This window comes from Panthera leo, chromosome C1 (assembly GCF_018350215.1).
Source record: "Panthera leo isolate Ple1 chromosome C1, P.leo_Ple1_pat1.1, whole genome shotgun sequence".
Lineage (NCBI taxonomy): Eukaryota > Metazoa > Chordata > Mammalia > Carnivora > Felidae > Panthera > Panthera leo.
In genome coordinates, this window is record NC_056686.1 from 47,298,805 (window position 1) to 47,308,329 (window position 9,525).

At 39.4% G+C, this 9,525-nt stretch overlaps 1 protein-coding gene across 1 annotated transcript in view; it reads right to left on the reverse strand.

The window, feature by feature from the left end:
- Positions 1 to 9,107, reverse strand: part of OMA1 (OMA1 zinc metallopeptidase) — a 77,509-nt gene extending 68,402 nt beyond the window's left edge. Inside the window, exon 1 of the mRNA XM_042951783.1 lies at positions 9,031 to 9,107. The gene's annotated coding sequence lies outside the window, so the exon portion shown is untranslated. The remainder of the gene's footprint in view (positions 1 to 9,030) is intronic.
- Between the last annotated feature and the right edge of the window lie 418 nt (positions 9,108 to 9,525).

A 9,525-nucleotide genomic window follows, 5' to 3' on the forward strand; every position in this document is an offset into this window, starting at 1 on the left:
GGTACCACATCAAGATATAAATCTTCTCCACAGCATAGGAAACAGAAATAATCAGCAAAACTAAAACGCAACTGATGGAATGGGAAAAGATATTTGCAAATGACATACCAGATAAAGGGTTACTATACAAAATCTATAAATCGCTTGTCAAACTCAACACCCAAAAACCAAATAATCCAGTGAAGAAATGGGCAAAAGACCTGAATAGACACTTCTCCAAAGAAACATCCAGATGGCCAACCAACCCATGAAAAAATGCTCAACATCACTCATCATCAGGGAAATACAAATCAAAACCACAAAGAGATACCACCTCACACCTGTAAGAATGGTTAAAATTAACAAGTCAGGCAACAACAGATATTGGCGAGTATGTGGAGAAAGAGGAACCGTTTTGCACTGCTGGGGGGAATGCAAACTGGTGCGGCCACTCTGGAAAACAGTATGGAGGTTCCTCAAAAAATTAAAAATAGAACTACCCTACGAGCCAGCAATTGCACTACTAGGTATTTAACCAAAGGATACAGGAGTGGGGATTTGAAGGGGCACATGCACCCCAATGTTTATAGCAGTGCTATTGACGATGGCCAAAGTATGGAAGGAGCCCAAATGTCCATCGACAGATGAATGGATAAAGAAGAGGGGTGCCTGGGCGGCTCAGTCAGTTAAGCATTGGACTCCAGCTCAGGTCATGATCTTGCAGTTCACGAGTTCAAGCCCCACATCGGGCCATTTGGCTCTGTGCTGACAGCTCAGAGCCTGGAGCCTGCTTCAGATTCTGTGTCCCTCTCTCTGCCCCTCCCCCGGTCACACTCTGTTTCTCTCTCTCTCTCTCTCTCTCTCTCTCTCAAAAATAAACATTTAAAAACAAATATGTGGTATATAGATACAATGAAGTATTACTCATCAATCAAAAAGAATGAAATCTTGCCATTTGCAACAAATTGGATGGAACTAGACTGTATTATAAGTGAAATCATTAAAAAAAAATAATAATAATAAAAAATAAGTGAAATCAGTCAGAGAAAGACAAATATCATATGACTTCACTCGTGTGGAATTTAAGATACAAAACAGATGAACATAAGGGAAGGGAAGCAAAAATAATATAAAAACAGGGAGGGGGGACAAAATACAAAAGACTCTTAAATATAGAGAACTGAGGGTTGCTGGAGGGGTTTTGGGTGGGGGGATGGGCTAAATGGACAAGGGGCATTAGGGAGGACACTTGCTGGGATGAGCACTGGGTGTTACACACAGAGGATGAATCACTGGATTCTCCTCCTGAAATCATTATTGCACTATATGTTAACTAATATGGATGTAAATTTAAAATACATATTTAAAAAATAAATATAAAATAAAATACAAACTTGATCCTTTCACATATAATCCTGGCACTTTTAATTGGGGTCAAGATGGAATAAGAGGAACTGAAAACAAGTGAAAAAACAGAATAAATACAACAATGGTTTCAAAACACTGGACATTAGGCAATGAAGAATAAGTGACGCCTGAGAGATGGGAAATAAATTAACTGAGTCCTACAATTGCCCCAAGTTCCTGCCTGGAGAGTTTCCCGGCCACTATGCAGACAGGGCAAACCTAGCACAGCCCACAAGTGGCCCTAAATTGGAGAGATGAAGCTGGGAGTTCAAGTAGGCCATAGTAGCTAGACCTCGCAGAGCACAGTATGAGAGAAGACACAACTGTGCAGAAAAAGAACTCCAGAGTGTGTCCTGCAGAAAAAATCTGCCTCCTATATTCAGCTGAGTTCTGATCAGGGCACTCATGTGAGGAAAGTCCTTGGAGGTGGGAAAGAATCACCTGACAGGATTAGAGGAGCAACATGCAGGACTCATGGAGCATCCGGCCTATTTACACTCTTCAAAGCAGAAAACCTTTTAACTCATGGGGCACTGGGTAGAGTACTCAGAGGGTTTTGCCTCATTAGAGAAAAAGTAGTCCTAGAATAAAAGTTACTCTAGCCCTACCTAACAAAGATTAAAGGCAATACTCAACAAGATCAAACTGTTTCTAAGTAACTAAACCACATTCTAGAAAAAAGCTCAAAAACAGTTGTTAAGAATACAAAAATATCCACCACTTAACAAGGTACAATTTATAATTAAAAATTGCCAGGCAGCAAAGATGCAGGATATGTAAACCTTAATTAAGAAAATCACTAATAAAAACTAACTCTTAAGTAGCATGAATCACAGCATTGACAAAGATATTGAAGTGCTTACTATAACTATATTCCATGTGTTTAAGAAGCTAAAGGTAATTTGAGAGTGTTAGACATGGAATATGTTTTTTTAGAAGACTTACATTGAACTTCTAGACAAGAAAACTAGTGTCTTCTATGAAAAATACACTATATGAGACTAACAGCAGATTAGATATTATAACAATGAAATAAAGACTTGTGCATTTGACGGATCAATAGAAACCAAGAAAACCAAAATAGAAAACCAAGAGAAAAAATGCACAGAGCATCAACAAGGTATAGGATAACTCAAGCGGCCTAACATATGTATAACTGGAGTCCCTGAAAAGTGGGAAGGCATGGTAGGTAGACAATAAAAAGAAAAAAGAATGGCCAACATTTTCCAAATTTGATGAAAACTGTAAACCAACAAATCCAACAAGTTTAAAACACACACACACACACACACACACACACACACACACACACACAGTAAACACAAAGGAAACTTACTCCAAGGCATATCCTAGTTAAATTTCTTAAAACCAATGGAAGAGAAAATCTTAAATTTCACATTTTAGATGAAATGGATCAACTTCCTGAAAAACACAAACTACCAAAGCTAACTCAGAAAGAAATTGATCTGAACAGCCCTATATCTATTATTTTAATTTAACTTACAGTTAAAAACCTTCCCACAAAGAAAGCTCCAGGCCCAAATAGCTTCACTGGGGAATTCTGTCAAACAGTTAAGGAATAATTAAAAATAATTCTATTCAAACTCTTCCAGGAAATTGAAAAGAAATGAATAATTTGCATTTCATTCCATAAGACCAGCATTACCATGCATGATACTAAAGCCAGAAAAAAACTTACAAGACTATAAAGTACTATCTCTCATCAACACAGACAGAAAAAATTCTTAATATTTTAGAAAATCTAATTCAACAATATATATAAAGACAGTACATCATGACCAGTTGAGGTGTGTCCCAGGAATGCAAGGTTGAAAGAAAAATTCAGCAATCAATGTAATCCACCCTATGCACTGAAAAAGAAACACCATATGATCATCTCAATAGATACAGAAAAAGCATTTGATAAAATCCAACACCCAACCCTGACAAAAAACTCTCATAAACTAGGACATCTACAGAAAACTATAACAGCATATTTATTGGTGAAAGACTATACTTTCCTCCTAAGATCAGGAGAAAAGCACAGATGTTCACTCTCACCACTTAAATTCAATATTATACTGGAGTTCCTAATCAATACAATAGAATTAATACATACATAACTAAATAAATGGCATCCAGACAAGAAATAATAGAAGTGGTCTTTATGCCTACACAATAGGATCATCTCTATAAAAAATCCAAAGGAATCTACAAAAAAAGCTCCTACAATGACTTTAGTTAGGTGTCAGGATACAAAAGCAACATACAAAACAAATTTTATCTCTATATACCAACAAGTGACAGAAGCCAGACCTTACTACCGCCAAAAAAGTGCATACTCTATGATTCCAGCTCTATAATATAAACTGTAAAAATGCAAAGTAATTATACTTACTTACAGAGAGATCACTGATTGCCTGAGGATGGGAAAGTAAAGAGGATCAGGAGAGGGATTATAAAGTTTTGGAGGCAATGAATATGTTCACTATTTTGCTTGTGATGTAGGTTTCACAGGTGTACACAGAGGTCAAAACTTATACTATATAGCTTACGTCTGCATAATTTATTTTATGTCAATTATAAATCAATTAAGCTGTTTTTCAAAAGATACTAAAAACAGGTAACAAATGCAATGTGTGAACTCTGATTAGATCTTAGTTTGAAAGAAAAAAATCAGCTTTGGAAGACAACTGGTATTAATGGGGGAATTCACATATAGATTTGTTTTTAGGTTATTTTAGGTAAGTATTGCTTATTAGGTTATAATGATGTGGTTATGCAGGTGAATAATTTATACCTGAGACACTTGCGGAGGTATCTCTTTATGATGAATAAAACTTACTTTCAACTTGTATCACACACACACACACACACACACACTCTTACATAGGACATAAAGCCAATGCAGTAAAATATTAACAATGGTATCTAAGTCCTGGTTATATATGTGTTCATTAATTTTTTTTTCAATTCTTCTGTTTCAAAATCTTCAAAATTAAAGTTGGAAGAAAATATGTAAATCTAACTCAACCTAGACTAATACAATATTATCTAGAAAAATAACTTCAGAAAATCAGTTTTATTAAACAGTATTACCTACATGTTAGACTATTTAAAAGTTACTAACATTTTTTATATAACATTCCACCCTTGCATATAACATAAAATGTGAATAAAGGGCGTGATAAGTAAACATTAACTCCAAGTTAACCCTTTTGGAATTACTACCAATTTTAAATCAGAGTCCACACTTAATACATAATAATCGGATGTTATTAACAAGATACTTTCTAGTTTTTTTTTCCTTTTTTAAACCAAGCTGAAAGTAGTAAAATAACTGAAGTCTAGAAATCATTTCAAAATTAGTATTTGAGAACCAGTAAGTTTCTTCATTGGCTAGCTGGCTTGTGAGTTACAGATGCAGCATGAAATTCAGTCCCTGCCCTCATGGATGTCATAATCTAGTTGGGGGGGGGGGGGGGGGGATGTATCTAAGTAAGACTATTATGGAATAATAAAATACAGTTCCTTATTAAGCGTTATGCACTGTTATGAATTTTTAAAAAAGAAAGGACTTCCATGAGTAGCACAATAGTTCAAAGCAACTATTGTTTTTTATGCTGTTTGGGTAGATGCAGAAAAAAAAAGTTTTTAAAGGATTGTTTCAAATGGGGAAGTGTACTTAAGGTTTAACAACAGAAAGTCTTTTGCTAGAAGTCATACTACAAAAACAACACAAACCCACATTCTTTACTATAGGAGATAAGCTTCAAACACTTGTCCAATCACATGCCCACTTTCTAAGGGCATCCTATAGCCTCAATTTAAGGGATAGGCCCAGACTGTCAATCTTCCCCAGAGACCCCTTCCACTGGCCACAGAGCCAGGCGTGGACATCTGACACTGACAAGACTTTTGGTGAGGCAGTATCAGGCAAAGAAGTACAAGGGTATGTATAATTTGGGGCTGTAATTGGTGCTACACAAAGTAGCACGCAAACAAGAACTGGGAACCAAAACCCTTGCAAAAGAAGTGGATCAAGAGAAAGGACGATGGAATCGATCAATGTGCAGAAAGTAAAAGATCATGAAGCCTCAGGGAGAGAAGGAGAGAAGGAGAGAAGGAGAGAAGGAGAGAAGGAGAGAAGAAGAGAAAGAGAGAAAGAGAAAGAGAGGGGGCAAGATTCATACCCTCCATACCCAGTTCCCAAGAGTCCACTGTACTTTCTAATTTAACTGAGCTACATGAGCTTTTACTTTACCCCTAAAACAATTCCCTCTCTTTAAAGGGAAGAGTATCTCATAAATAAATGACCTCTGACTTAAGAGGTTACGAGGTATAAAAGTTATACACTTCATACATAAGCTAATAACATTTTAATATACATGCTGTTTATTACAACTGAGGGTTCCTTCTATACTTTGCAAAGCCAAATTCCCGATTTTCAACACTGAATCAGTTCCAGATTAGTAGTGGATTATCTCTGCAGTGACTTTATCATACAACAGATCTCAATCCACATTAAATCAGTCGTGTCAATTCTGCCTCCTTAACGTCTCAATCTAGCCCTTCCTGGGCTCTGTGGCCTTAGGCTGTGGATGACTATATAACCTCCAATCTCTCTGCCCATTTTACCACCAACTCCTACCCCTCCAGTTCGTCCCCCCCAAACAAGAAGTAAAGCTATCTAAACTACAAATCAGACAACAGAATCCTACTCCCACAACTCACATAAGCCTTACATTGCTAAATATAAGGCAACCATTTTTTTTTAAAATGGAGATTTGTATAATGACAAAGATATACAAATCTTAAAAATAATAATACTACTTGCCAAAATTCTGTATATCAGGAATGGCAAACTCAGATGTGTAAACCAGCACTGCACAACAGAAACTTCTGCAGTCATAGAAATGTGTCTTCATTGTCCAATGTGCTAACTTCTACCTATGGCTACTGAGCACTTGAAATGTGGCTGGTGTGACTGAGCAAAAGAATTTTTTAGTGTTCATTTATTTATTGTAAGAGAGAGAGCGCGCGCTCATGCCTGAGCAGGGACGGGGCAGAGGGAGTGAGAGAGAGAGAATCCCAAGTACGCTCTGCGTTGACAACAAGGAACCCAACGCAGGGCTCAAACCTATGAACCATGAGATCATGACCTAAGCCGAAACCAGATGCTCGACCGAACTGAGGCACCCAGACACCCCTTTAGTTCATTTTAGTTCATCTAAAACAAAATGGCCATAGGTGACTAGTGGCTATTGTATTAGTCACAGTGCTAGTCTGTAGAGTCCAGGCAAAGCCATCCTGACATAAATGCAGATTCATGCCTATCTAAAGAAGATGCAACAAGTGTAATGGAATTTGAACTTAGTGTTACCAAACAGTTCAATGCTTTCAAGAAAAGCAAGCAATTCAAACTTTATGTGGAAGTTAGCAGTTTTAAAATGCTGGCAACCAACTTAAAAAAAACAAAAACAAAAACAAAAACAAAAACAAAGCTTATTAACCACCTTGACCAAACCAACATACACAAGACCCCATTCAGTTTTCCATCTAAATGATGTCATTCATTCATTAAATATTTAATGAGCGCGTCTTACATACCGTATCATACCATTCTGGATGCTGGAGATAACCACAAAAAAAGAGACAAAAATCTCTGCCCAATTTGCAGCAACAGTAATGCTGCAATATGCTAACATACACAAATACAAATAAATCTAAAGCAATACATAGCAAACTATTCATAGTGGTTATTTTGAGTCATTGTAAAGGATTTTCATCTCATGTATTTCTGTGCTGTTCAAATTTTTACAAGGTGTATTATTTTGTAAGCCCCAAAACTAACAACTATTTTTGTAATTCCCAACGGTTTCTGTGGGCTTCAATAAACTCCTGCATATGAAAGACCAGGCCTCTCATAATGCCACCTCCTACCATTTCTCCAGCCACCTTCCCCGGCTGTCCTTCACCCATTCCTAAGCTCCAGACCCACTGATTTACTTACACCCCTCAGAAAACCTCTCATCTCTAATATCTATGTGCATCAATTGCACAGCTTAGCTCTGCAATTATAGCAAGCAAAGTCTTGCTCATCTCTCATGACTTATGTGAAATTACAAAAAAAAAAAAAATTCTGACACAGGAGGTACAAGCAAAAGCCCCAAACATTACATGAACATAAGTAAAAACATTATCATTGACATCACTGACAATAAACTGTCATTTAGAACAGAAATGGAGCCTGATATTTTGCAATCCCTGGCTTATCCTTGAGAAATGGTAAAAAAAAAAAAAAAAAAAAAAAAATTGGGGGAAGAAACCTATTTATATATTTCACAGAGCCAACGCTAGACTACACAGAGCCTAAGAAAGATTCAGGGCTGGCCTATCCTCTTCAAAGAACGAGAGCAGGTCAGCAAACATGGCTGGCAAACTTCAAGGATTACTAACGTAATGATGTGAGAAAATTAAGCAATTTGGATGGTTAGCCTCTAAGACCATTTCACATCCTTAATTCTTTAAGTACCATCTCAGAATGAGCAAGTACAGCACTCACTGGCACTCACAGCTGAAGCCTGGAAGACAGTTTTAACAACTCTGCTGAAAATGACTATTTCTTCTCTAGTTTCTATGGAAACAGCCGTCAGGTTGGCAAAAATAGGACATGTACTTTAAAATAATCATTCAAGCAAAGTACACACATGATGGAAGACTTAAAAAAAAAAAAATAAATTGGAAGGCAACAGCCTTGGTTCTTAAGCTTCCAAATGTCAGACTGCGTGCACCCCGTCACCACGGCTGAGATGATGGATATAAACCCACTGCATTTCAGCGAGGGATACACGGTACTGGTTGGGGTCCCTACGGTGGATCAACCCCTGAATTCCAAATGAGGTCTTTTCGTCGCCCCGGACTAAAATTGCTCATTGAGGACTGCATGGCACAATAAAACTGTTGCTCAGCTTTACACAGGCAAGTGACATTATTTAAAGAGTATAAAAAGCTCTTTTTGTAAACAAGTTTATGAAGAAAGTATCAAAACGCCTTTGCACTGGTTACACGGGAAATGTTGGGTTCTTCATTGCAGGTAGTTTAGGTAGGAAAACTTATGTTGTCTACTTTAAGAGTGAGGAGGAAAGAGAGGGACTGCCTCTCAAGTTGCTGTAGGCGGTTGGAAGCGGTTTTGCACGGGTGAAGGTGTCGAAGTGAGGCACACCGTGCCGTCCGTGTTAATAAGAAATACTACTTTAAAAAAGGAGCTGCTAAAGAGAAAGGATGAGGGGAGAGGGAGGTATCTTCTCGGAAACCACATCCACCTGCTAACTAGCAACTTCCCGGCCGGCAGAGTAGCACCCTGGGGTCCCTGCACTTCACGCCGGGAGCGGGGGGAGGGGAGGGATGAGACACAACTCTCCCGTACCCCTTTTCCACTCACCCCTTCCCCCGGCTCTCCCCAACCCTCTCCCACACACACCCGGCGCCCCTCCGTCCCTTCCCCCCAGGCCTCGCCACCCCACTCCCCTCCCCGTGCTCACAGGGCTCCGCCCCTCACCCCGGCGCCCCTCCAAGTTCTCGCACTCTGCCCCCACCCCTGGGCCCGGCCCAACTCATAAAAAGGGGACAAAGACGACAGACCCTAGGAGTGGCGAAAGCGAAGACGACTCTTCAGACCGGCCCTTTGCGCAAGCGCGTACCCCATCCAGAAGCCCCGCCTCCTTACTTCCTGCCCTCTGCCCGGTCCTTGGCGCCTTTTGCTCCGCCCACAGCGGGCAGTCGACACACCCGCCCATAATCTTCCTTCCCGAGGGCCGCCGACCGGGAGCGGACCGTGACGCTCTCACGCCCCCGTGTGGCTAGACGAGGGACGTGCCTGCGGGCTGTGCTGTTTGCCTGGTACTCTTCTTCACTCACGTCCTTGGAACCTGATTTGGCTCCTCTAAAGAATGATCCAGGCAAGGCTGTGACCGCTGAAGATTCTAAGGCAGTGCTGGCCAAAAGAAAAGAGATTCTAGAGGGTTTCTGGAGCCCAAAGACTAAGGTTTCGTGGTTTTAAAGTTGCAGTGCTAGAAGCAGTCTTTGGAGTGTGAGAATTTTGCTTTCACCTGACTTTCTGGAATGGCACAGTTTAAG